This window comes from Muscardinus avellanarius (assembly GCF_963383645.1).
Source record: "Muscardinus avellanarius genome assembly, chromosome: 18".
In the NCBI taxonomy this organism is placed as follows: Eukaryota; Metazoa; Chordata; class Mammalia; order Rodentia; family Gliridae; genus Muscardinus; species Muscardinus avellanarius.
The window spans coordinates 21417050-21444895 of NC_137804.1; positions in this window are offsets into that span (position 1 = coordinate 21417050).

The window sequence follows — 27846 nt, forward strand, 5'->3', positions numbered from 1 at the left end:
GTTTCCTGCTTTCTGGAACCTATGAAAGTAAGATTTCCTAAGGTTTTGGTAGAAGCTGCCGAAGAGTTTGCTTAAGTAACTGCAGCTGACTTCCCCAAGCAGGAACTGGAAGAGGTGTAGAATGGGTTTCAGAAGCTCATACGTTACCCAGTTCTTTTCGCAGTTGAACACAAAGACACAAACACCGCTGGATCCTTTGCTTTTGTTTTTGGTTTTTCAAGAAATAGGTAATTTAGGCAGGCTTAGAGATGGCCTTGATTGTTTCATTTGCTCAGAAAATAGTTTTGTTTTAGTTGTTCTTGGAGATTTTAGTAAGCTCATTTTTTTTTTTTTTTCCTTTTTGGTGATTCTCAGGTTCCTGGAAGTGTTTCTACTTCCAGGCTATACTCCCAGACCTATTTTATACCTTTTATTTGAAAACAGGGTCTCTTAAGTCAGCAAGGCTGACTTTGAACCTGCGCAATCCTCCTGTCTCTGCCTTCCAAGCGCAGGGATTACAAGTGTGGGCTACCACACCCAGCTAAGCTCTGTTCTTAACTACCGGTTCCCTACTCTTCCAGCAAAGGGCCCAAAAGTTGAAGGGCTCTTTAAGTTAGTATCAGTTAATTTTGTCATGATTCTATGTATTAATGTATCTCTGTGCATCTTTATTAAAAGGCACCCTATGAATTCAATAGGGTGGAATTAGGACCTACATTTCCAACAAGCTCCCACACTTTGATAATCAAACATCTAGCTGTGGCTATCAGCCCTGGATCCTATATGCACTCTGGGTCCTTCAACTATAATACACAGGGGGAAATTAGATGTCCTGAAATAGTCCAGTAAAGCAGGTATTCATAAAAGAAAAGGGGGAAATAAGTCTCTCAAAGGTCATTAAGAGTTGAAAGGCTTAAAACTACAGAGACCATACTTCCAATCTTTTTATTTTAGGGTCAGGGCTGCGAATTACCCATGCTTTTTAACATTTTTCAGCATTATTTCAGTATTTCATGAAAAGCAAAGAGTTTATTAGAAGCTTAATTTCACATTCTCAAATGGAAATCTTTTCTTGTACTGCAATGGGGAATCATAACTCTTTAACGTGGTCCAAGTAATCTATCAGCCATCCATTTGTGAAGTCCTGAAGGAGGACCATTTGTGACTCTTCCATATCTGTGCTCTACCTGTTTCCCAGTGCTGTACAGTCGGCTGAGAAAAATTTTCGGAGTCAAATGAGTCTCCTGGCCTTGCAGGTAACTAGGCCCCCTGCAAAACCCTGCTTCCTTTACTACACTACCTGCCCCCCCCCAAAAAAAATCGCTTAGTCCAATAATCCTCATTTCAGGCTCCATGTCTAGAAAATTGAACTAAGATAGGCAATGTTTTGACTCTTCTATTAAAGTTAAGAAATGCCATTATTCCCAAGCAATGCCATTCATTTCAAAAGAAAGGAAATAGAAGGAAGGAAGCAAGTCTAAATAAACAGACTAATGTAACTGACAAGACACAACTTTGCTATGTAGTAGTGATCTCTCTCCCCTTCCTTCCTTCCTTCCTTCTTTCTTTCCTTCCTTCCTTCCTTTCTTTTTTTCTTTCCTTCCTCCTTTCCTTACTTCCTTCCCTTCTCTTTCTCTTCTCCCTTCTTTTCGTTGTCACTAGGTATTGAACTCAGGGGCATTCTACCTCTGAGCTATACCCCCAAAGCTTTTGACTTTTTATTTTGAAACAGGGTTTCACTAGGTTGCTGAGGCTGACCTCAAACCTGAGATCCTCCTGCCTCAGCCTAGGTGACAGGATTACAATCAGGATTAAAGACATGTGCCACCTGGTAATACATATTTTTGAGTTACCCTCTGCAGTTTAGGGTTGAATAATTTGCTCTGCTTAGTCGAAGGAATTATCTATGTTGATTTTGGGGGGTGATCTTAGGTAAAATGAGATTAATGTCTGCTCATCTCAAATCTAAGAAGATCAGATAAGAACCAACCTCTCAGGTGAACAGAATGTACACCAGATCATTCAGGTTCAAATAGATTTTCTGTTCATCTTGCAAAGATGAGGCAATCATATTTGTATGACGTCTCCTTATTTTATCTTGTCTTTGAATGAGGAGGGAGTTATAAATAAAATGTTGTTCAGAGAAACGTACAAATAAATTGGCATAATTAGGTGTCATAATTAGGTGCCCATTGCTGCTTCAGACACATTTACATAATTGTCACTGCTGCAATGAAAATAATTGTTTGCCAGGATTGCTTCTGTGAAGGCTGATAGTACCTTACTTAGTATAGTTTGTTCTAAGTGGTTGTTTAGAAAATATTCTAAACTCTGATTGTGGAATTATTGTATGCAGGCTTAAATTTGGAATATCAAAATTTACTTTTCAAAAATAAAGCAAAGGGCAAATAGCTTATAATTAGAAACTCTACCCATAAATGGTGTTTGGAAAGTGTGTGTGTGTGTGTGTGTGTGTGTGTGTGTGTGTGTGTGTGTGTTTATACATATATAGATATGTATGTAACTATGTACATGTATTTAAACAGGTTTTTTGCTCTGGATTCCACCTCTTAAAGTCTAGAGCTCTTTGAATATTAAATTATATTCCCTATTAATGAATAACTGTCCAAGGTCAACTAGAACACAGCAGTTGGAAAGAAATTAATATGATTCTGTCTGAGAGAGGAAGGTAGGGCAAAGATGTTCTTGTAGCAATTAGATCTCTTTATTAATCTCTGGTCTTTGAAACTGGACTTTTCCAGTCTTTCTCCAAATGTCCCTCAAATCCTCGAAGGCTCAGATGTCGCCTTTTCTACAGGTTCTGTTTTGCCTCCCATTTAAGAAACTATGCTGCCCACCAACCACGCACACGTCACGTCCCGCTCTAACTTGTCCTTTCCTCACAACACTACCTACCTCCTACCTATTATGAGCTACTGTGTAATTGTGCTTTCATTGTCTCCCCATTCTAGAAAGTTAGTCCCATGGGGTTGAAATCCTTGACCCCCCCAAAAAATCAATGCAAAACAGAACAGAAAGAAGGGATGTATCAGCTCACATAATTAGAAAGTCCTGGAATAGTCACTGCTAGTCATGGCTGTATCCAAGGGTTCACACAGTGTCATGAGAATTTGCTATTTTTTTGTCTTTCTGCATTAATTTTCTCATTCATCCTAAGACAATATTGGGGAGGGGGTCTAGAAAATTTAGATTACTTTTTATCAGTCTTAAAATATTAAAGTAAAAAGATACATTTCCTATTCAATTATTCCAACATAAAAGCCAAGACTGGTTTGCAAGGTCTGTTCTAAACCAATCACTGTGGCCATGCCATTATATTATTCACACCTAGTGAGGCCAAAATTCCATACTCATCTCTGGGATTAGGAGTAGGATAAACAATAAACACAACCTGAGTCCATGGTCTTATTTTTCAAAGAAAATTAAGGCGCTGCTACTAGAAGAAGGAGGCATGGATGCTGGTTAAATGACCACAGCCAGTGCCATGGTCCAAATATCTTGTGTCCACCTCAACGTCACATGTTCACACCAAATCCCCAGTGATATGGTATTGGAGGTGGGGTATTTGCAAAGTAATTAGGTTATGATGGTGGGGCCTTCATGAGTAGGATTATTGTCCTTCTAAGAAGAGACATGAAATAACTTGCTTCCTCTGTTCTCTACCATGTGAGCGTACAAGGAGAAAATGGGTATCTGCAAACCAGGAAGAGAATCATCATTAGATACAGAATCTGCTGGCACCTTACTCTTAGAAATGGACTTTTCTGTCTCTGTAATTGTGAAAAATAAATGTTTAACTCACCCATTTTGTCATATGTTTGTTAATAGCAGTTTAAAATATGCTTGTGATAGCAGCTTGAACTAAAATAGCAGGTATCTACTAACGTCCTCTAGAACAGGGATCTCATTCTTTCATCCATCTAATCCTAGTATTGAGTATAGTATCTGGTAAACAGCAGGAGCTTTAATAGGTTCTTGTTCAATTAATTCTTGGGAAATCACTATATTTCTCTAATTCCAATTTTCTCACCAAGGTCAGGGTTATAACACTCACTTGGTTAGAGAACCATGTGTAGTTTGGAAAAAAAAAAACTTGAAAATATTGTGATATACCACTCCCACCACCTCCTACTATTAGCTGTTGATAATCACTGCATGAACCCAGCAAAACTTTCTTTTGGTATAAATATGTGAATATATCCTTACTTTTATCCAAACCATTAATCAATTGTTTGCATAATTTTTAAAATAAAATTTTACTATTCCTTCTTCACAAATGTTAAGATAAAATATATTCCCCACTTCCTTATCACATGTAAAATCCTTTCAGAATAATGTAAGAATGTACATTATATAATAGGTAGAGATGTATTTCTAGGTCTTAACTTTTTTCTTTTGACCTCCTTTGTGAGTTCACATGATAGTTCCACATTCTTTTGATAATTAAAACTTTATAAGAAGTTTCATTATCTGGTAGTTCAAAGAATAGATGCAAACTTCTTATATCTGTTAATTGTGTTTCTCTACTGAAAATAATCTGACACTTATGATTTAAATATTTAAGATTTTTTTTAAATTTTTGTTTCAATGTTAGGGACTAAGCCCAGGGTCTTCCACTTGCTAGGTAAGCACTCTATTACCAATCTACCTCCCAGTCCTGTTGTGAATTTTGACGTGTGTCTCTTAGGGATGTATTTCTGTGAATGCCTTCATATACATTTTCTTCCTGGTCCAAATAAATGATGATAACAATGGATTCATATGATCATTCATCACAGAAGAACTGAACTTCCACTCATTTTCCAGGCCACAGACTGATTTCAGTGCACTTCCAATTATTCTCAAGGATTTACTCCCGATTCCACAGTTGCTAAGTTCTAGGTTTTATCACAGCAATTACCTCCATTGTATAAATGTTTATTGTGTTAAAAAATGTTCCAGATATTAAGTAAGGTGGGTATAGCTCTTTTCTCCTAACTGCCCTCTTCGGCTAATAATAATTAATGCCTCTTCTGCTTGTAACATCATTTAACTTTTAGGTAGACAGTTATATCTCCCTTTTGCCTCCTTGACTTGAACGAATATTCCCGTGTTCTTAACCTTTTCTCACAGGTCTTGTTTTCCAAACCTTTTATCATTTTTCTTGAAGGAAATGCATGCTTGCTAGCCTCGCCTGAAGCAGAGCCATTGCCTCACAGAGCAGAATCAGTTCTTTTGTTTAAGGGTTTTTTCTTCGGAGCTGTTGCATAAACCTCCTTTCTCACTTACAGGTGGGTTATGCTGTTGCTTAACTGGTATTCCCCAGTTTTACAGCGATTTGGAAATTTACCAAATGTCATCATCAAGGGCGCTGCACAGATGTACAAAATATAATGCAGCAATTATTTAAAAGAACATAAAACTAATTGTTTAAAAAAATGTAAAAAAAAAAAAACCCAGAAAACCTCTCCATGTTGATCTAGCTGTTAACTCTGACCGGTTTTCAGCAGGAAGTTTGCTTGTAGGGAAGAGAATATTATCTGCAGGTATGGATGCTCCTTGACAAGGTTACTTTCAGTACCTGGTTCTGCCATTTGGCTTTGTTTGTATCTTGTTTTTGTTTTTTAATTCTTTCATTATATATAACCAAGCCTTTAAAAATGCAAACATATACTTTTTTTTTGAAATGACAATAGACACTGAAGTTTTAAAATTGTACAACAGAAAAAAAATCCCAATTGACTCTCATTGCCTGTCACTTTATAATTAATGTGCTGATCAGATTTCTACTGTTAGAGATATGGCATGGTGCTGAATAGTTTCCTTGTGTAAAGATGTCATTTAGGCACAGCACAATCCAAAATGCATAATCCATAATGGCATTATATTTTCTGATAACATAATGCAATGTATTGTCTGATTACACATGCACACTCTGTAATATACTGTTCCACCACCTAGCCATACGTCCTTAATGAAACTTCAAACCTTTGTGCAATATCAATCTGCCAAAGAAAGTAGTCCCTTTGCAGGTGATCTAAGCAAACTCAGCTGCTTCCATTTTAAACTTAGTTTTCTCTCCCATAATCAATCTAGTTGCTATGATTATCTATGTGACATATGTTAAATGGAGGGATGTTTAATTTTCCCAAGGTGTTATTATATACTTATTTTATGTTCATTTGTTTTCACTCACCTAACTGCTTCATTGGAATGAAATTTCCTTGATGGCTGTCTTGGGTTGTAAGAACTCCACATCTCATTCCTAAATAAGCCTTCCCTGACCCCCCAAAAAAAGCATTTTACTGCCCTATAAAAATAAATCCTTTTGCTCTGTGTCTGCTCTTCTAACTAATGATCAGATCCACATTCCCCAAGAAGTTATCCGGACACAGTAGACACAGTAAGATACTCTATGACATAAGAGTCCTCTAACAAATAGGATTGAGAGATTGTGTGTTCTGTTCCCCTCTAGAGCATCAAAACCCACACAGGAAAGATAATGATTTTGAATAGCCAAAGAATGAAGAAACCTGTTCAAGGCAGCGTTCCCAACATTTTAGGACATGATACCCAAGATGTTTTTTCTCTCATTAATAGTCCTTTGAAATCACTTGGAATACTGCCATACTGGTTTGCAACCATATCTCCATCCAATGTTATTTTCTCTGTGAGGCAGAATCTTCACAGTTCAGAGAAGTAGATCAGTGGTTCTCTTTAATATTTTGTGGTCATCTATAACACAGGCAGATGGTGGGCAAGGACATTTACTTGAAGGTAGAAGACGGAATGAGACAAAGCCTGTGCTCATTTCTGGAAGAAACAAATAACTATTAAACATCACTTTTATGCTGGACAATCCTACATGCTTTATGTACATTCACTCAACAAATATTTCAAGAATGCCTCTTATTGTAGGGGGTAGAAATCAGTTGAGAGCAAAGCAAATTCCCCATCTTGAAGATGCTCAGATTATCATATTGAATCTTTAGGAGATAAGAATTTTTGTGTTTATTTTACAGAGCAGAAAAAACGGAAGCTGGGACATAACACCAGAACTTGCCCAAAGTCATAGAGGTAGTAACCCGTATGGAGAGGTACCTGGAGATGTACACAGACCTCCTGAGGCTCACATGCCAGGATGTGCTGGCCTTTGCTGCTGGGGATTTAGAGTAGCTCAGAGTAGATACCCACAAGACATGAGATCAGGGGATTCAGACTCAGAGACAGCTCATCAAGCTATTGTCCTGGAGATACTTGATTACCTGCTACACACTTGCTTTAACAACTACCTATCATAATTTGAGGACTCGAACCTGGAGACATGTGGATGCATATAAATAACACTCCTCTCCTCTTCAAGCCTAGATTGCATCAGCATTCTTTTGAAACGCTTTCATCCTGGGTTACTAACCTAACTTTATGAGAAACTTAATCCATATATTTACAAATCACTCTCCAAAGTGAACCCCAAACCCATCTTTAAGTTCTCAAAACCTCTCATTCTACCTCTCCCAGCCACGAATTTGCAGTATCCAGAAATTCTCCCTGAATCTTTAGCCTATGGATGCAGAATTCAAATCCCTGCTTTTCTTCTTAGCGAGTATAACAATTTCAAACCATTTTCCCCATCCATTGTATTTTCTTTTGCTTCCTTATAATAATGATTCCTTTTCAAAACAGCCTGTCAGGGAAGGATGGGAAATTCATTCAAGCAACATAGACTTCATTGACTCCTTGAGTCTCTCATGGAGTGAGGTTCCCCTAGGTGCTGTTGAGGCAATTGTCTTTGAGCTCTTGCAAAGCACTCTCCCTGGTAATCTCATCCACATCTTTGGCTTTGCCTCCTGTCTGCATGTGGCTGGCCTCGTCAGTCTTCAAGCCAGTATTTTCTTCAAAACTCCAAACCCATACTTCCAACAGTCTGCCTGGCACTGCCATCTATTTACCTTACAGTATCTCAAGTTTTTCCTCTCTGTCCCTGATCTCTACTTATCATTCCCTGCTTCAGATCCATGCTGCAATTTAACCATTCCTTAGGCCTACTTTCTCCAGGATGGGAAGCTCTATGGTTATGTCTCTATGGCTCCACATGTTCCAACAATGAAGTTTTAATCATGGCACCTCTAAGTCATAAGCATGCGTTTTATCTGAAATATGTCTTCCTAGTAGACTGTGAGCATCTTGAGGGCAGCAGCAGGTCTTATCTGTCTTTCATTCTCAGTGCTGAGCCAGAGCCAGAGACCTTGGGTACCAGGTAATAGATAATGGCATGAAAGAACAAATTAACCACAAAAGATGAAAGGAAGGAAGGAGAAAGAAAAAGAAGGAAGGGAGGGAGGGAAGGAGAGGAGAGAAAGGAAAAGAGAAGAAAGAAAGAAAGAAAAAGAAAGTAAAAAGAGAGAAAGAAAAGAGGAAATGAAGGTAAAGGTGATCATTTCTATAAGGGCCAACTCTTTTTCAAGGATACTCATACTTTGAAACTTATAAAGTTCACGTGAAAATAGTGAGGCACTAATAGTATTTTCTGAATGTAATCATTTGTAAAACAATGTTTCTAACTTTACAGAAAACACAAAAAAGAAATGTGGAAATATGCCTACTCAAATATTTTGAAGCCTATAAACAAAGGCTTCATGATTCTTTCAAAAAGTTTTAGCCATAATGTTTGGTACCTTAGATCTAGGCAAAAATGAAATATTTTGTGAATCTACGTTTAAATTTTTTGTTGCATGGTTAGAGTATTCTTTTAGTATAACATGAGTGATCAAGAATGTTCAAGATGTTAAAAAATTTCTCAGAAGTCGGCAACTGTCTGGAATTACTTGACCCAACTCTTCCCATATTTTCTTCAGCTTACTGGCTTCTTTTGTCTTTGAAAAACACAGAATGACTGGACATAATGGCATGGCCCTTTAACTCCAGTACTCACGAGGCTAAACTAGGAAGATTGCAGAATCAAACCAGTCTCAGCAATTTGGGGGGAAGCTCAACAACTTAGTGAGATCCTGTTTCAAAATAAAAAAAAAAATAAAATAAAATAGAGCTGGGAGGTCTAACTCAGAGATGAAATGCTCCTGGGTTCAATCCCCAGTATCAAAAGAGCACAAAGTAAACAAAAAACAAAAAACCAAACAAGCCCAGAGTCTCTGGTTGTTCATGAAGTTTGTACAAATTAATTCAGGGATAATCAAAAGGGGTTCTAAAATTTGAGCTTCATTTCATGTATCATCCAAGGCAGAATTATACCTGCATGTTGAACACATTAATATCTGCAAAGTACATCTTTTTTCTTATAATACAACAATAATAAGACTGTGGGCCAAACTCCCCAATTTCTTCACACTTATAAATAAAGGAATCATAAGCCTTCTGGTCTTTAAGATGTTATCTGTGTTCTTATAATTCATTCAATATACAAACAGGGGAGATTCCACACTTTACTGCAATGCTGTTGACACTTGCCTTTCTGACAATGAAAAAGAAGGAACTAATTACCTTATTTTGCTTTTTCAATATGAGAGCGTCCTTTCTAAACGATAAACTATCCCACTGTGTGGCATAAAGGACATCATGCCAAGTTACTTGAAAATGGGGACAGGGATCTTCCACTGTAAAGAAGATAGGAGGGAATAGAATGTAGTAAATGGGATTTGGATTCATAAGTAATAAGAGCGAACACATTGCCATTTTTTATAAGCCAAGTTCTCTTAAGTGTGTTACATAAATTAACACATTTCATCCTCCGAACCACCCTGGGAGTAAGTACTATTTTTATCCCTTTTCTACTGGAGAAAAATGATCAATAGAAATGTGCCCAAGACCAAGAAGATGTAGGTAACAGGGCCAGAGTTCAGACGCTGGAGTGGACTCTCAACTATGAGGTTGTGCTGACCTGACTCAAACCTAGTTCTAGCTAACTGCACAACTTAGAGAGGGACAATGAACCTCCCTAAGCCTTAGTTTTCCAGTCTATGAAAATGGTAGTATCTATCATACAGAATGATTATAAGAATCAAATGAATATTGAATGTACAGCTGGTAGGGAATTGCCTGTCTGAGGGTCCAAGCTTCTTAAAAATAGCCACTATCCATCGGGCCAACAGGAACACATACTTTCTATGTGATCTGTCACTAGACTTACTGCTCTCTTTCCCTGAAGGAATAAAGGCTATGGTCACATGAAAGCTGAATTTATGCATTTATGTTTGTTTATTTATTTATTTATTTAACAAACTCTTCTGTGAGTCATGTCTTATAATAGACACTATTTTAAATTCTCAAATATTGCCGGGCATGGTGGCACAAGTTTGTAATCCCCGTGCTTGGGAGGCGGAGACAGGAGGATCATGCAGGTTCGAAGCCAGCTGTGTTGGTTTAAGAGACCCTGTTTCCAAATAAAAAAGTATAAAATAGGTCTGGGAGTGTAGCCCAGAGGTAGAAGGGTTTTCAGGAACCCCAGTACCACACACACACACACACACACACACACACACACACACACCTCAAATATTAGATAATTTAATTTATACCTAATGAGGACTCCATGGAATAGATATAGAATTTGAAGAGCAAGGATTTGGATTAACCAATAATGGTAAAAATATTGTCATTTCTGGACATTATGTTCTGGACATTGTACTGTTTTCGCTATGCTTACAATTTGAAAAAATTAAGAATATTATTAATTTTGATAGAGTTATTTGTTTGCTTTTGGTAATAGGGGTTGAACCCAGAGGCATTTGCCTCTGAACTACACTCCCAACTCTTTAAAAAAATTTTTTTTTGAAACAGGATCTCTCTAGGTTGCCGAGACTCTTGCTAAGTTGCTGAGGTGGTCTTGAACCTGTGATCCTTCCATTTCAGCCTCGCAAGTACTGGAATTATAGAAATGTGCCGCCACACTTGAATCCTGATAGAGGTATTTTAAGGAGATTATAGGAAGGAAAAATTATTTAGTTTAATGCAATACTGATAGTAACTAACAATATAATTGATAGTAACCATGAAACCACTGACAGAGCTAGACTTGAGACCACAACTTGCTTTGTAGAGTCCTAATCTGAAATTGGTCACACTCCACTACATTATTGTCTATTATCTATTTTACTTCTCCCCACATAACCAAATAATCACATTTTTACAATAGATCTGGTATAAATCTTGTAATAACGGTGGGTTTCCTTTTCCAAGATACCAAACCATCGAGCTGAGTACAAATAATCTCTCTCCCTTAGGGACATGAGTACCCTCAAGTTGAGCACAGTCCCCATAACTCCCTGTTGTTGGGGCCTTGCCTGCTTTACTTGCCTGGAAAATTTAAGCGTTAAAATCTACAACCTCTCAAGCCATATTTATTCTCCCATCCTAATGAACAAGGCATTCTTTCTCATGGTTATGGCTCTGCAGTCACTGAAAACGTTTCTTAAATTTTATCCCAAATCTCCCTCCCTCCCCAGTATCCTCTCTACATAGTATTTCTTCACCTGGCTAGAATCACCAGAACCTTTAATACTCAGTTCTTCCCATTAGCCTCGGCTACTCTGGGCTTACTTATTTGTTTTTCCCATGATTTTATATGAAAGTTGGGTCAGGCATAGGTTTTATGAATTTTTGTGTTCTTGTTTGCTAGTTTCTAAGTTATAGAAGGGCCAATTAAAGGGTTGCTGAATAAATCATTTAAGCTGTTTGTTTAAGCCTAACATACTTGTTATACTTACCAACATTAAATTCAGTCAACCAGAATTCTCAACATCCCCCATACCAGTCATCTAAAATCCTGCCTTCTTCTCTCTCTATCTAAGTAGGTTTTAAGGTGATTTGAAAGAGGAGACTGGATATTTTCCTAATGCTACACAACCATGGGACTCGAGAAAAGCATCATGTATGCCATAGGTATGAACAAAATAGTTAATTACACAATTTTGGATTATTGTTTTTTTTTTTTTTGGTGGTACTCGGGTTCCTGGAAGCCCTTCTACCTCTGGGCTACACTCCCAGACCTATATTCTATACATTTTTTATTTGGAAACATGGTCTCCTAAGCCAGCTTGCGCGGCTGGCTTCGAACCTGCGCGATCCTCCTGTCTCCGCCTCCCAAGTGCGGGAATTACAAGCGTGCGCCACCATGCCAGGTCTGGATTATTGTTCAACCTTAAAAAATAAGAGGTAGAGCCACAAAGGCCTTGTAATAATCAAGCCACTTTTTAATTTTTGTGGCAAAGATATGGAGAAATGGGGAGGCTAACTGATGTGCTTAAATTTATACTAATGTTAAACTTTTATCTTTTCCCAGAGAATAAAGATTTTTGTTCTACATTTTTCCCCTCAGAGAAAGTCAATATTTTGGCTTTTCTTTCCAAGACTTGAGGCTTTCACAATTCTGAAGGTGCTTTTACGAGAAGAAAGCAAAATTATACACATAAAAATTTCATTTGCAACAAAACTTTATTCAAAATGAGAAAAACGCTATAACATGATACAGTATTTTAAGAAGCCAAAAATATTACAAATATTACAAAATGTCAAAAAGTCCAAGTCTCTGCTGAACCCAGAAGCTGAGGACACCTCAGGCCTGCCTGCATAAGAGAAGCGACCATGGGAGCATTTATTTGCTCTTCAGACTTACAGGAAATTTCTATTGGCTGTCAGTCATCCGGGGGTAGCTGGGATACAAGAACACATAAAAGATCTTTTTTTTGTGGAGCTCCAGTCTATTGGAGGAAGAAGACAAATAGGAAATCAGAATTCAGCACCATCATCACCATAGTAGGAGTGGGGAATAAAAGGACCAGATTACTGATTCTTTTTTTAGGTGGAGAAAGATTTGCAGAGGAAGTGACTGAACTCATCGGTGGTGAGTGAATCTTGAAGGATGAGTAAAATAGGGAAGAAATTACAGAAAAAATAAATGCAAACATTAAGAGCCAGTAAGTGGGGTGTCAAGAGAGAAGTAAGTCTGGGTCTTTTAACACAGGAAAGAGAAAAAAAAGGATGGATGGAAAAGTGGTCCACGCTGTGCTAAGGAGCTTGAGCCATCCCTCCTGATGCAAAGCCCTTTGTCTTGGGCAGTCTGCACCACTAAAACGACATTTCATGTCCTGGGTGGCTCAAGCAACATCTATTTCTCACTGTTGTAAAAGCTGGGAGAAGTTAAAGATGGAGGTGCTGGCAGAGCCAGAATGTGGGGAGGGCCCTTGTCCTGCTTTGCAGCTAGCGTTGGCCCTCTCACTGTGCCTCCACCTGAAGGAGCCCAAAGAGAGAAGAGATGTAAGCTCTTTTATGTATTTCCTTACCAGGGCACTTGGAAGGTCCTATTTTTGAAGGCTTCATTCTCATGATCTGCTAACCTCCAAGAAGCCCCACTTCCAAATTTTCTCATATGGGGGTTGATGACTTCAACAGGTGAAGGTGGGTGGACAAACTCTTAAAGAATTTTAAGCAGGTGAGCAGCCTGACCGTGGTACTTGTACGGAGGAATGGATAGAGAGGGAGAAGGGAAGGGAAGCTGGAGGCCAGAGGAGAAGCACGTTGTACATCTCAAAGACTGGGCGAGAAAGGGGCTGTACAATGGCAGGGACTGTAGGTCAGGACGGAATCAATATGACTTCTCTGTAAAAGATAAGACGGACAGGACTGGTGAGGAAATGTACACTGAACACAAAAGAGAACAAGTGGAAAACAGTCCCAGAATTCTAGCTTGGGTGCCCAGAGACAGGATTTAATACTTCAGTCTAAGCATTCTACTTGACATTCTCTCAAGTTCTTGCTAATGTATTAAATATACACACACATACATGGATTTACTTTCTACTTATGAACTGTCTTATTCCGAGCAAAAAATAAGGAAGAATAATATTATTAATACCAAATTAGCACTTTAATGCTTCATTACTAATTTTACTATCTGTTATCTAAATATAAGCTTTTAAGCTGGGTGCATGCTTGTCATCCCAGCGTTTGGGAGATAGGAGGATCGCGATTCATGGACAGCCTCAGCTACTTAGTGAGGCCATTTGCAACTATGTGGGACCATGTTTCAAAATAAAGAATAAAAAATAGTGCTGAAGGTGTAGCTCAGAGGTAGAGTGTCCCTGGGTTCCATCTCCAGTATTGCAAATCTCTCTCCTCTCTCCTCTCTCCTCTCTCCTCTCTCCTCTCTCCTCTCTCCTCTCTCCTCTCTCCTCTCTCCTCTCTCCTCTCTCCTCTCTCCTCTCTCCTCTCTCCTCTCTCCTCTCCCCTCTCCCCTCTCCCCTCTCCCCTCTCCCCTCTCCCCTCTCCCCTCTCTCTCTCTCTCTCTCTCTCTCTCTCTCTCTCTCCCTCCCTCCCTCCCTCCCTCTCTCCCTCCCTCCCTCTCTCTCTCTCTCCCTCCCTCTCTCTCTCTTATCTATCATCTATAATCTATCTGTCTGTCTATCTATCTATCTATCTATCTATCTGTCTGCTTTTACATTTTTTCATCTGTTTCATGTTTCATAAAATTTAGTCCCATCTTTCCCTACTTATAAACTGCCATTGACTGTCATAAAAAAAGGTTTACTCTTTTTATAAGTTTTTTTTCTATTCAGGTTTCAAAATCTATGTGACTGCCTTCTTTCTTCTTTTGTTTTCTGATTTGCCCTACAGTGACTTTTAAAAGAGGGCACTGTGATAGCTCCCTGTCTGCCGCCATCAATTCTCTTTCTCTAATCTGGTACCACCCCACAATGAAATAGTTCTTCAAGCTTCTGTTTAAAGGGCTAATATCCTTGCAATGTCCAACATGGTAATTGTCAGCTGCATGTAGTTATTTACATTAAAATTAAATACATTAAAACTATAGGTTTTTAGTCTCATGTCTAGTACTCAATAATACATTGTGGCTCTTAGCTACTATACTAAACAGCTCAGATATAAAAGATACATTTTTCTAGAAAGTTGTACATTATCTTAGAAAGTCCTTTTGGAAGTTTTAGGCTAAATCATTATCCTTGATTCTTTTGAAACCTTAACCATTCATGCAAAATGCTAACGAGCTTTTCCCTTTAATTCTCTCCATGGAGGACACAATCATATTCATTTTTGTATGAATCATCAGTGATATTTTGGATGTAATTTTGAAAGTCTCACGAAAATAGTAAAGTTTGAAATGTTTAAGAAACAATTTTGGCCCAATGAGCGGAGGTTTCCAAAACTGAAAAGGCCATCAAGATCTAATGGCGGACTCTGACAAGGTGTCAAAGTGACATCACTAGTTTTACCAGGGAAAAGGTGGTTCACGATACTAAACAGTTCATCTTGGTCGATTTGTCTCCAGTGAGCAATAAATCCTGGCTGTTTGCTAACTCAGCCAGCTGATGTGCTTGATTGACTCCAGAGAATTTATAGTCACTTCCTAAAAATTTATTACTGAGTGGATCAGTATATTCATAATTTCAGGATTCCAAACAAACTCCCACCCAGCCATCTCACAAATGAATAAAGTGGCTTCATTTCCTCGAGCAGCAACTAGAGTTTTATAAGTATTTCCCATCCACATTTATCTCTGCTGTGCCTGTCAGTAAGTCCAAGCAGAGTTAACTCCACCAAAGGAAGGACAAAAACCCTAGTGCTGCATTGCCCACCCTGGGTGTGTTTTAAAAATGAATCAATCTTCTTTATGAGAAGATGAAACTCTGGTAATTCATCTACCTAGAACATGCAAAAGAGAAATAGGTCATCATTGCAGTGAAAACAATAAGCGTCGCACTCTTTGGGAGAATCAATAGTGTCATGATAAATGGAGTTCCCTTCTTGTATTGCTGCAACAAACTTCCTGTGACAGGGAAGTCCCAGCTGACTCCCCACATTTGCCTCCTCTCAGGCACTCACCCTTAGGGTTCTCTCAGAGAATTTGCTAAGACAAGAGTCTCGGTCACACCAACCATACAAAGCCTCCTAGATACAGCTTCAGCTGCAAGAAAACTAGCCCACTCACTGTGGCAACTGACCGCTGGACCTCTGTTGTATTTTCAGCTGTGCTGGCTCTATCACGCAGCCACCCTACTTAGCAAGTGTGACGGACACTCGGTGCTGGGAGAACTTGCTGTCATTCCTGCTGACGAGGACGTAAGCAGACTATATTCTTCATGTGCCATTCTGAGGCACATCCAACAGAGAAGCAAGTGGCCAGACTGTTCAAAGTTAACTGCAAACAGGAAAAAGAAAGTTAATGTGACACACTGCAGTATTCTCTCTTAGCATGCAGTTGCAAGCTTTGAAAGTCCCGTTAAGTATCTCTTTTTTTAAGATAAATACCTATTAAGTAATGTATATGCACAAGCTGAAGTGTTAAATGGTTTGTTGAAACCTATTAGAGTACACAAGATGATAAACATAAATTATAGCTAATATACTGCACCAGTGATTTTTAAACATAAAAATTACTGACACTGTAAAAACACACTTGAGTCATCGTAGCAGCATAATAGCACTAATCCATGTTTATCCAACCATGCACTTTTCAAAAACAACACAAACCTCTAATAAATGCTTTGGCTTCACCTTGACAACTTATATGGGTTATTGCCTCGTTCATGCCTGGATAACCATGTGTTATGACTTAAATGTTCTTTAATATCAATTTATGCCTTGAAGAAAAAAGATTGAATAACATAGTGTACATATGGTTCAATTTATTACAGCAAAACAATCATTTTAGTTTGAAGATATTTTCTCATGGTGCATATCATAGAAATCTTCTTCAATAGAGCTCTCAATAAACCAGATTTTTTATGTCACAATAAATGAAACTAAGGCAGCTAATTGTTGCTAAGATTCTAAATAGATGGGTCTATTTGGCTTCCTTGTCAATCAAGAAATACATTCCTTAACACTTGTATTTCTGGATTCTAATGTCTCTAATTGGATTTTACACTATCTGATTAATGAGGTAGTTTATAGGCTACTATAAAAAAATTGATACTCAAAAAAATGGAGGAAGAAATTGTAGACTGTCAGCATTACTGAAGAGTCAAGAAGACACCAAGAATCACAAAAACCAAATGAGAGGAAAGCGGGGGGATAGTTCTAGAAAGAGAATCATAATTGTCTGTGGGAATCTCAGAGATCATTCTGAAACAGTTGACATGGTACTGTTCAAATCAGTATTTGTAGGGCGTTGAGGACCCCCCTACACACACACACACACACACACACACACACACACACACACACGCATGCACATCAAAATATGTTTGGCATGGAGGTAGGCATGTTCCTTTGCCTCTTGCTGGGTAAAGAATTGGGGCTAAGTCAGACACCCAGGGCACTGATTTTTAAAGCTCAGAGAGGTAAGAAAGATGGCAGATGGCATGGACTTTGTAGGTATGTCTTTCTTTCAAAAGAGGCAGACAATTGCATCAACAGTTCATCATAGAAAGGGAAATAGAACCAAGTCAGACACATATGGCTCATAGTAAAATAGCAAACGCTACAGCAATTTTAAACCATATTTCTTTAATCATTTGTTCTTTATTTCTCACTTTCTCTGCCAATCAATAATGTTTTTCAGAAACACTTTCTTGGGCAGGGGATATGGTGAAGTGGAGCAGAAAGATTAGTAAGAGAGTATATTAATGTCTGATGAGAATGTATAGGAAATAGCACTTCCTATATTCAGGTGGCTGAATCTTGCAAAACCAGCACAAGTTGGTCTGAAATGACCCATAGGATAGGATAGAAAGAAACAAAACAAAACAAAAGACGTGTCTTCCTGAAATGAATATTGATGGTAAAATCCAGAAGTTCAAAGAGTTTTATCCAACCAATGCTAAGTAATGGAACATCCCACCCCTCAACCATCTTACTTCTAAACAGTTTCTTTGAATAGCATAATATTCTCTAGTTCCATCCATTTTCCCACAAATGACATAACTGTGTTCTTCTTTATGGCCGAGTAAAATTTCATCGTGTATATACCACATTTTCTTTATCCATTCATCTGTTGACAGACACCTAGGTTGGTTCCATAATTTGGCTGTTGGGTATTGTGTATTGTGATATGTGTGTATCACTATAGTATCCTGACTTTAATTCTTTTGGAAATACGCCAAGGAGTGGTAATCTGGGTCACCTAGTGGTTCTATTCATAGTCTTTGGAAAAAACCCCATACTAATCACCATGATGATTGAATAATTTACACTCTCACTAATACTGTGCAAGAATTCCTATTTCCCCACATCCCCATCAGCATTTGTTATTGTTTGTATTCTTTAAAATATACTTTTAGCCGGGCGTGGTGGCGCACGCTTGTAATCCCCGCGCTTGGGAGGCAGAGACAGGAGGATCGCGCTGGTTCAGAGCCAGCCACACTGGCTTAAGAGACCGTTTCCAAATAAAAAAAATATAAAATAGGTCCGGGAGTGTAGCCCGGAGGTATAAGGGCTTCCAGGAACCCCAGTACCACCAAATAATAAATAAATAAATAAATAAATAAATAAATAAATAAATAAATAAAATATACTTTTATTGGTATATTGTAATTATACATTCTAACAAGCTATAGAGTGATAGGAACATACATGAACACATTTGGTGTGTTTGATTACCATTCTAACCAGAGTTAGATGGAATCTCAATATAGTCTTGTTTTGCATTTCCCTGATTGACAATGATGTTGAAAGTTTTTTTTCATATATTTATCAGTCATTCAAAGAACTATCTTTTAAAGCTCTAACCTTATCTCGCTTCTACAAGGAAGCCCTCCCTGATTACCAGTGTCTCCAAGCAGCCTCTCTATTTCCCCTCCCATAGCTCCTTCCTGAAAATCTTCTGGAAAACATAGTGATTTTTATCCTCTTATATGTTGGCAATCCCTACCTTCTCTGGCAAACTCATTCTATCTCCTTTTTAAAGTGTGGTTCTCTTCCATGAGCAGCATAGGTTTTTACCAGGCTGGCTAAATAAACATGATTGATTTGCTCATAATTTGGGGGCTTCCCTCTATTAGCACCATAGAAAATAACCACAATGAAGTTTATCCTTTTATGAAACCATTAAAGGAGAACCGGAAATGGAGACATTTCCTTTGCATCCTTATTACTTTATCAACAACAAAGGCAGTTGGTTGATAACCATGACTTCTTTCATTTTAGTTTTGTTCTTAATCCACGCCAGTGGGTTCAATTTTACACTTCCATGATTCATAAATACATATGGACATTTAGAGCTCCCCCCAAATAATAACGTGACTGTCTTGCCTATCCTTGAAAGTATCATGGTGACAAACAGCAAACGTAGGGCCTTGTCTCCTAATAGGCTAAGCCTGTGCATGCCCATTGGAATGCACACTTGAACTGCCTAATCCTTCTCCATTATCCATTAGCCCAGCACACATATTCTGGGATGAAACTCAAAGTCAATGACTGTTTATCATCATTAACTCCTCCAAGCAATGATTTACATGCAAGTCCAGATACTGTTCACCACAGCTTCTCTTGCCCATCCGTAGCCAGTTTTCCCCCAGAGCATCCTTAAGTAATTCTAGCTTGAGGAAACCCATCCCGGATTCCAAATGTGGAGGACCTAGAGCAGCGTCTTAGCAGATTACACAATGTATGTTTCTGAGGTCCCCCTGGGAGCATTACTCCTACAAAGGAAACAACGCATGCAAATATACAGAGACACAGCCATGTAAACACCACCTACTCCTTCTTTAAGGGCAGTAAATATGTGTTTTAAAATAGATTCACTATTGGGGATGGGGTAGAGGTGGGAGATCAAGCAGTAACAGAGTCTTGGTAGTAATTTAGAAAACGTCTGCCAGACTGTCCCTGGCTCATTTGATGAAAAAAATTATCCTTTCTCTGGAGCTACATGGATGGTTTTATGTGATAACTAAAAGACAAGACTATCCAGCAGATTAGAACAGGGACCTGGAAGATAAATCTCTCGGTTCTGACTTTGGCAATGCTGCCGATTTGCTGGGCTGATCTCTGAGCAGCATTTGTTCTATTATATGGTATCATTTTCCTCCCTAAAACTACAGCAATGTCACAGTGCCTAATGCTTTTCTGATTTCCTTAAAAATACATTTGGATCAAAAAATAAATGACTGGGCTCTCATGAAATTTTAAGATCGCATTTAATAAGAGATTCTACAATCTTTTAGAATTATGTTTCCAGGTGCCCCAGAAATCAGCTTTTAACAACTGGGGAAGAATCCATCTCCCTCTATTTAAAAAGCAAAAAAGAAAAACAAGCAAACAAAACTATTAACTTTTCCCATGATCCCTGTATTTTAAAAATCTATGAATCTGTACTTTTAAGCTATGTTTAGAAATTATGTAAGCAATGGTGTTTATTTTACTTCACATAATTTTTCCTCTTCTGGTTTAAAAGTCTTCATATGCAGAAATGCAATCTGCATTTTGCATATATTTACTCATGTACACTCCAGGGTACAGTTTATAAACTCATCAGAATAAAAAAAAAAATTCATCCAGACCCGTGTAAAACGTCTTGACGATGCGGCCTACACTTTAATCGTGTCCCCGATTCATCTTGTCCTTTCTCCAGCGCTTTCACAACAAACACAATGTCAGGCTACAAGGTCATTCACTTGGCTTCGCAGATAAATTTAAGATAACATATTGAATTTCTTAGAGACTTTGCATGTTAAGCCTAAACTCAAATTTATTTTTTGCTTTGTTTGTTTGGTTTGTTTTGGTACTGGGGGTGGAAACCAGGGGCATTCTACCTCTGAGCTACAGCCCCAGTCTTGTTTTATTTTTTGTTTTGAAACAGGATCTCCACTAAGTTGTGGCGGGCCTTACGAAGTTGCTGATGCTGGCCTTGAACCTGAGATCCTCTTGTCTCAGACTCCTGAGTATTAGGATTACAGATCTCTACCATCACACCTGACCTAAACTCAAAATCGAAACATTTGTCCCCTATGAAAGAAATTTCCAGAAACAATTGGTAGGTGAAACATTGAGGGGGTATGAGTGAGAAAGAGGGGGAAAAGAATAATCTCCAGTATCTTAGAAATTATACTTTATACAAAGTAACATGGTGGAAGCTGGGCGTGGTGGCGCACGCTTGTAATCCCAGCATTCTGGAGGCTGAGACCAGAGGATCACAGTTCGCAGACAGCCTCAGCTACTCAGTGAGGCCCTCTGCAACTTAGTGAGACCCTGTTTCAAAATAAAGAATAAAAAATAGGGCAGGGGGGTGTAGCTCAGAGATCAAATACCCCTAGGTCCCATCTCCAGACCTGCAAAAACAACAACAAAAAAACCCCATAAAGTAACAAGGTCCAGCCTTTGAGCTATGTATGCTGGTACACACCCCCAATCCCAGTACTTGGGAGGGGAAGACAGGAGGAGTGCAGATTCAAGGACAGCCTCAGCAACATAGTGAAACTCTCAGCAACCTAGCAAGACCCTGGCCCAAAAAATGAAAAGGGCTAGGGATGTGGCCCGAAGAGGTACTCCTCTGAGAGGGGCGCACACACACACAATCCCCGGTAACATGCCCATGGAACGTGGTCTACTTATACTAAGAAGAAGCTCTACAAAGCTCGTATGTTATATGTATGTTGTTAGGTAGAGTCCATATTTTTAAGTCATTACTAAATTTGATACAGGGGAAGCATTCCCACCAAATTACAGGTTTCCTGAAGTAATATTAAACTTCGTTTTGCTCTGTCCGTCATTGTAGATGAAGGGGCTGTAGTCACAGAATGGCGAGATCGAGGGCGATCTCGAGGGCAGCCCAGTGGCCTCCACCTCTGCACCCCGTCTTAGCTCACCCCTGCTTCTCTGGAGTGAGCAGTCTGTGTAGAGACGGGGTTTATCTTCTTTACATTCAGTTGGCTGCATTTCCTGCTTAAAATGTCAGCTGGATCGTTTCTGCACCCTGCCTCCCCCCCCTATCTTTTGGTCTCCCAAAAGCTGTCTGCTGCCTCAGGCAAACTTAATGATGGCGAGGCCTCTGAGCCAGAAAAGGAAAAGCACCTGTGGCCAGTCTAAAGTTTAGTCCTGAAATAGACAAGCAATGGCCATCACCTGCCTGCTGTGTGAGCTCAATCAAGTCTATTCATCCCAACTGTGGAGATAAGGGCTTTTTACCCCCCTCTTTTTTCTTTCTTCTTCTTTTTTATTTTTTTCTTCTTCTCCCTGTTGTGTTTTTTTTTTTTTTTTTTTTGACTGTCATAGGAAGGAAACAGAATATAGAAGATAGAAGATAGCGAAGGAAGATAGCCTTCTGCCTGACCCCAAGGGGTTGCTGTTGAGACATGTCCTGTAGAAGTGGTCATTCTAGGGGAAAAAAAAAACTCACAGAACATGTCATTCTAGAAAATATACTTGGGCTTTTTTTTTTTTTTTTAATTCTATCCTGAGCTCGGTGCAGTGGCACATGCCTATGATTCCAGTATTTGGGAGGCTGAGACAAGGAGGATCACAGGTTCAAGGCCAGCCTCAAGAACTTAGTGAGACCCTATTTCAAAATTTTAAAAAAGGCTCGGGGTAGAGGTGTAGCCCAGAGGCATTTTGCCTCCGGGTTCAATACCTAGTACCAATTTTTGTGTGCTGGGGATAGAACCCAGGAGCATTCTACCTCTGGGCTACACCCCCAGCCCTATTTTATTGATTTATTTTTATTTGGAAGCAGGGTCTCACTAAGTTGCATGCAACGCCAGGCCTGGCCTTTTTAAAAACAAAAATCACATTTTCTTTATGTTTATTGTAAAAGAGAAAAGAATGAGGGTTAACAGCAGGCTAAACTGGATCTATTATGGATCAGAAAAAGTGAGCAGGCCAATGCGGGAGAGTGTTTGGGGAGGGGTGTGTCTCTTGTCCTTGACTCATCACTGTAGGAAAAACAAATAAAAGGAAAGTCAGGCAGTTTTGGAAACCATGAAAATAAAAATATATGCGATTCTCTCCATTATCTTTTTGCAATTCTTGATATGTTTGATTCGTGGACCAAATATATTCTTTCCTGTAATTTCAATGTCTCCGTCTTTGCTGGATCTCTGGACTGAATTTCTCCCTTTTCCTTTGGTGCCTTCTTTTCTCTTTTCAACTCATCTTTCTTAATCGGTACTGATCCTAGGCCCTTGTCATTTGGCCGGCACCCCGCCATTGGGAGATTCCATTCCACTCACCACAAACCTTGCAAGTAACATCCATGAGAGCATCCACGAGCATCTAAGCAGTCTCTCTACAGATCTTTCTCTCTTGAGCTCCACACCAAAATCTCGCCTTGCCTTGAACCTGCAACCTCTTGAACGCTAGAGAAGTCCTCCACCACTGAGCTACATCACCAGCACTTGGGAAGTATTCCCTTGGAAGAAGGTTGGACCTGTGGATAAGGCTCCCTGTGTGGTGTGTCCCAAGAATCCCAGTACTTTGGAGGCTCACACAAAAGAAACGCAGGTTTGAGGCCAGCTTTGCGCATCCTAATGAGACCCTGTTTTTTCTTTATTTGTTTGTTTTCTTTTCGGCACTGGGGATAAAACCCAGGGGCATTCTACATCTGAGCGACACCCTCAGCCCTATTTTCTATTTTTTTTAATTTTGAAACAGGGTCTCACTGAGTTGCAAAGGGCCTCAGTAAGCAGCTGAGGCTGTCCATGAACCATGATCCTCCTGTCTCAGCCTCCCAAATGCTGGGATTACAGGGGTGTGCCACCATGTCCGGCTGAGACCCTGTTTAAAATAAAAAGTTAAAGGCAAGGGGCAGTGCTCTTGTGGGTTTGCAGGAAGAGTCAGAGGTGAGGTGTGGCTGGAGAAGTTGAGACCATGGGCTGTGGCCTTGAAGATGAGATCTGCCCCTGGCAACAGAGAGAAGGAGAGAAGGAGAGAGGGAGAGGAGAGAGAGAGAGAGAGAGAGAGAGAGAGAGAGAGAGAGAGAGAGAGAAAAGAAGAAGAAGAAGAAGAAGAAGAAGAAGAAGAAGAAGAAGAAGAAGAAGAAGAAGAAGAAGAAGAAAAAGGAGGAGGAGGAGGGAGGAGGAGGAGGAGGAGGGAGGAGAAGAAGAAGGAGGAGGGAGAGGAGGAGGAGGAGAGGGAGGGAGGGAGGGAGGGAGAGAGAGAGAGAATATAAATCAGAATGTTCCTGGGTTCAATCCCCAGTACCATAAAAAAAGGGAAAAATATTTATTCAAATGAAACCAGTATCTCCAAGGACTGGATCCTGTGCATAATTTGGATAAAATGTGATCAACTTATATAGATAACATGGAAGTAGTATCAGATCAGGATATGTTGCCGAGTGGCAAAAGCACCGTACCATTCCAAAACACATACAAAGTAAAACTACCCACCACTACATAAGTATGTAGCTGTTCCTGGTGCTTTGTAATTGCACATGGCAGCAAGGATCCTGGTGAGGCATCCACATATGCACGTAGCATCACTCGGTCCCCCTTTTTCTCTATAGTCCCCCTTTCTTCTCCTGCCTCTCTCCCTGCTCTCCTTCCACTGCTCCAAGAGCATCTCAGAATTTTCACCAGCTCCCTTTGCTTTTCTTCTTCCCCCTAACTTCTGCACATGAGGGAACGCTGTGTGGCCCTTGGCTTCTTGGGTCTGGCTGGTCTCACTTTCCATGCTATTCTCTAGATCCATCTATTTTCAGCAAATGACATAATATTGCTTTTTTTGTGTGGCTGAGTAAAACCTATTGTGTAACTAGAACACATTTTCCTTACGCATGTGTTTGTCTGCAGACACTGAGGTTGGTTCCATAACTTACCTATTGTGAACTGAGCCTCCATAAACTCGGGTATGCAGGGGTCAATGTAGTATTCTGACCTTAATTCTCTTGGCAGATACTAAGGAGTCTTGAGGCTGGGTTGTGTACTGGTCCCCTTTTTAGTCTTTTGAGGAACCTCCATACTGATCTTTATAGTGATTGTACTAATTTATGATCCTACCATCAATGTGTATGCGTCCCCCCCCCCACATTCTCACCAGCATTTATTATTGTTTTTGTTCTCAATGATTGCCATTCTAACTGGAGTGAGGTTAAATCTCAGTCTAGCTCGGCGTGGTGACACATGCAATCCCAGTACTTGGAAGGCTGAGACGACAGGAGGATTGCAGGTTTGAGGACAGCCTCAGCAAGTAGTGAGACTCTCATCAACTTAGTGAGAGCCTGTTTCAAAAGTAAATAAATAGCCAGGCGTGGTGGCGCATGCTTGTAATCCCAGCATTCGGGAGGCTGATACAGGAGGATCACAGTTCACGGACAGCCTCAGCTACTTAGTGAGGCCCTCTGCAACTTACTGAGACCCTGTTTCAAAATAAAGAATAAAAAATAGGGCAGGAGATGTAGCTCAGAGGTCGAATGCCCCTGGGTTCCATCCCCAAACCCACAAAAATAAATAAATAAATAAATAAATAAATAAATAAATAAAATAAGCCTAGGGGTGTAGCTTGGAGGTAAGATGCCCCTGAGTTGAATTCTCAATACCAAAAATAAAAAAATAAAAAAATAAATCTCAGTCTAGTTTTGATTTGTATTTCTCAAACTGTTAAGGATGTTAGAAATTGAACTAAGGACAAAAATTATGAAAAAATGTTCAACTATGCATATTACGTGTAAATGTATAGAAGAAAAGCCTACTCTAAGCCAATTTAATGAACAAAAGATTCTTATTATACTCAGGGGATATATAAGAATAGAGGTTATGATTAAAAGTAATATAACCATATATTCAATTTTTTACATATATTCAACTAGCACTGCTGTAATTAAAAATAATTTTTTCAACTTTTGAAAAGAAAAGAAGAAACTTGGCATGGGGGTACATGCCTATAATCCTGGTACTTGGGAGACTGAAACAGGAAGATCGCAGGTTTAAGGTCAGCCTCAGCAACCTAGCAAGACCTTGTTTTAAAGTTTAAAAAAAATAAAATAAAAGCTCAGAGGTAGAGTGCCCCTGTGTTCAATCCTTAGTACTGAAAAGAAGAAGAAAAAAAAAAAAAGAAAAGAAAAGCAGAAGTTAATTTTTCTGCAGCCATAACTAACATGTTTATTATATTCACATAAATTAGTCAAAGATACTAAAGGCTACTTTTTCTGTTGAATAACAACACAAATATTATCATTTCTACCTGTCTATACATATGTGCATTCAGCTAGTTCAATTGAAAATTAGAGTTTAAAATAATTATGTATATTTAATTTTATGTAATACTTATATTTCTAAAAAGATTAATTGCTTTTATTCCAAATTAAGTTGTATTTAAATGTGCTAATTTAAGTACATTTATCTAATGAATTGTTCTATGATGAGTTATTTCATAAGGTGGGTAAATGCTCCATAAAATACTTGACTTTAAATGTGATTTTTTTTTATTCACCTGAATAGTCAGAGAATTTTCTTTTACTTAGATTTTCATTTTTTTACATTCCAACCAAAAGGTAAATACAACTGAAAATCAGTAAGCACTAATCTTATATATCAACTATACTAAACGTGATAGCCCTGCAAGCCAAGTTTCCTCTCTCTGTTCCTGATCTTTCAGATGGAATATAGCTACTTTATAGAGAATATTTTTGTTATATGCTCAGACCTGTTTATTTTTTAAAGCACTGTCAGAATGCAGGCCTTTTATTTAAATATCAAAAACCCTCCGTAGATTTCTTACTGAATCATCAACAATCTCCTTGAAAAACTGTGTGTTTGGGGGCAATTGCTATATTAGTTTTCGTATTTTAATTTTATTGCCAAATATTTAAATACATTTGATAAGTACCAGTGCAAGCTGAGGATCTTAAGAGTGTGTTCAGGGGGATTATATTAGAGGCCTCAGCATAACTTCCAGATCTGGAGGGATTTTCAGAGGTAATGAATTCTTAGCAGGTTTATGAGACAACCTTTTGGAAATAGTTTGTAAATTTACGTGTTAATCAACAGATCTGATTTCCATAGTATTGCCCAGTATGAACAATTAGCTGTTCTTTGTGACTACAATGGTTAGTTAAGAATGATATATTTTAATCATAGATTGTATTATTTTTCTTTACAAGAGAGCCAGGAATGTGAGATATTATTTAATGTGAAAGGTCACCCAATTTCACTGTGTTTATGTTACAGGACTTTGGCTATTAATAGCCAGATCTCATGAGATCATAATGATCTAAGTAAGTCATAGGTTTTGCCACCTGGTAGTAGCTGGGGGTGGTTAAATATTATAATTATTATAAATTAACATGAAAAACCACCATAACCAGAGGTGATGGGCAGATCTGGTTTTAGAATCCAGAATGTTTTCTTTGAAACTTTCCTCTCTAAAATTTGTTGATGATTAAAAAATACAAGGAGAAAAGCTGTGGTTTAAGTTCCAAACTTTTCTCAGGGACTAGGAAAAAGAACCAAAGCCAAGTGGGATAAAAATCTATAACCAAGCCAGGGGTGGTGGCACATGCTTGTAATCCTAGTACTTGGGAGACTGAGACAGGAGGATCATAGGTTTGAGGACAGCCTCAGCAAGTAGTGAGACTCTCATCAACCTAGTGAGACCCTGTTTAAAAAAAAGAGAAGCCGGGCGTGGTGGCGCACGCTTGTAATCCCCGCGCTTGGGAGGCAGAGACAGGAGGATCGCGCAGGTTCGAAGCCAGCCACGCGCGCTTGGCTTAGGAGACCCTGTTTCCAAATAAAAATGTAAAAATAGGTCTGGGAGTGTAGCCCGGAGGTAGAAGGGCTTCCAGGAACCCCAGTACCACCAATAAAAAAGAGAGAGAGAGCTGAGGATTTAGCTCAGATGTAGAATGCCCCTGAGTTTAATTTCTAGTACCACACATACACATACACGCAGAAAATAAATAAAACCAAATGTCATTTTTGAAATCCAGTCTTGCAATTTTTTAATCACTATTAGAAAGATAAAAGTGCAGAG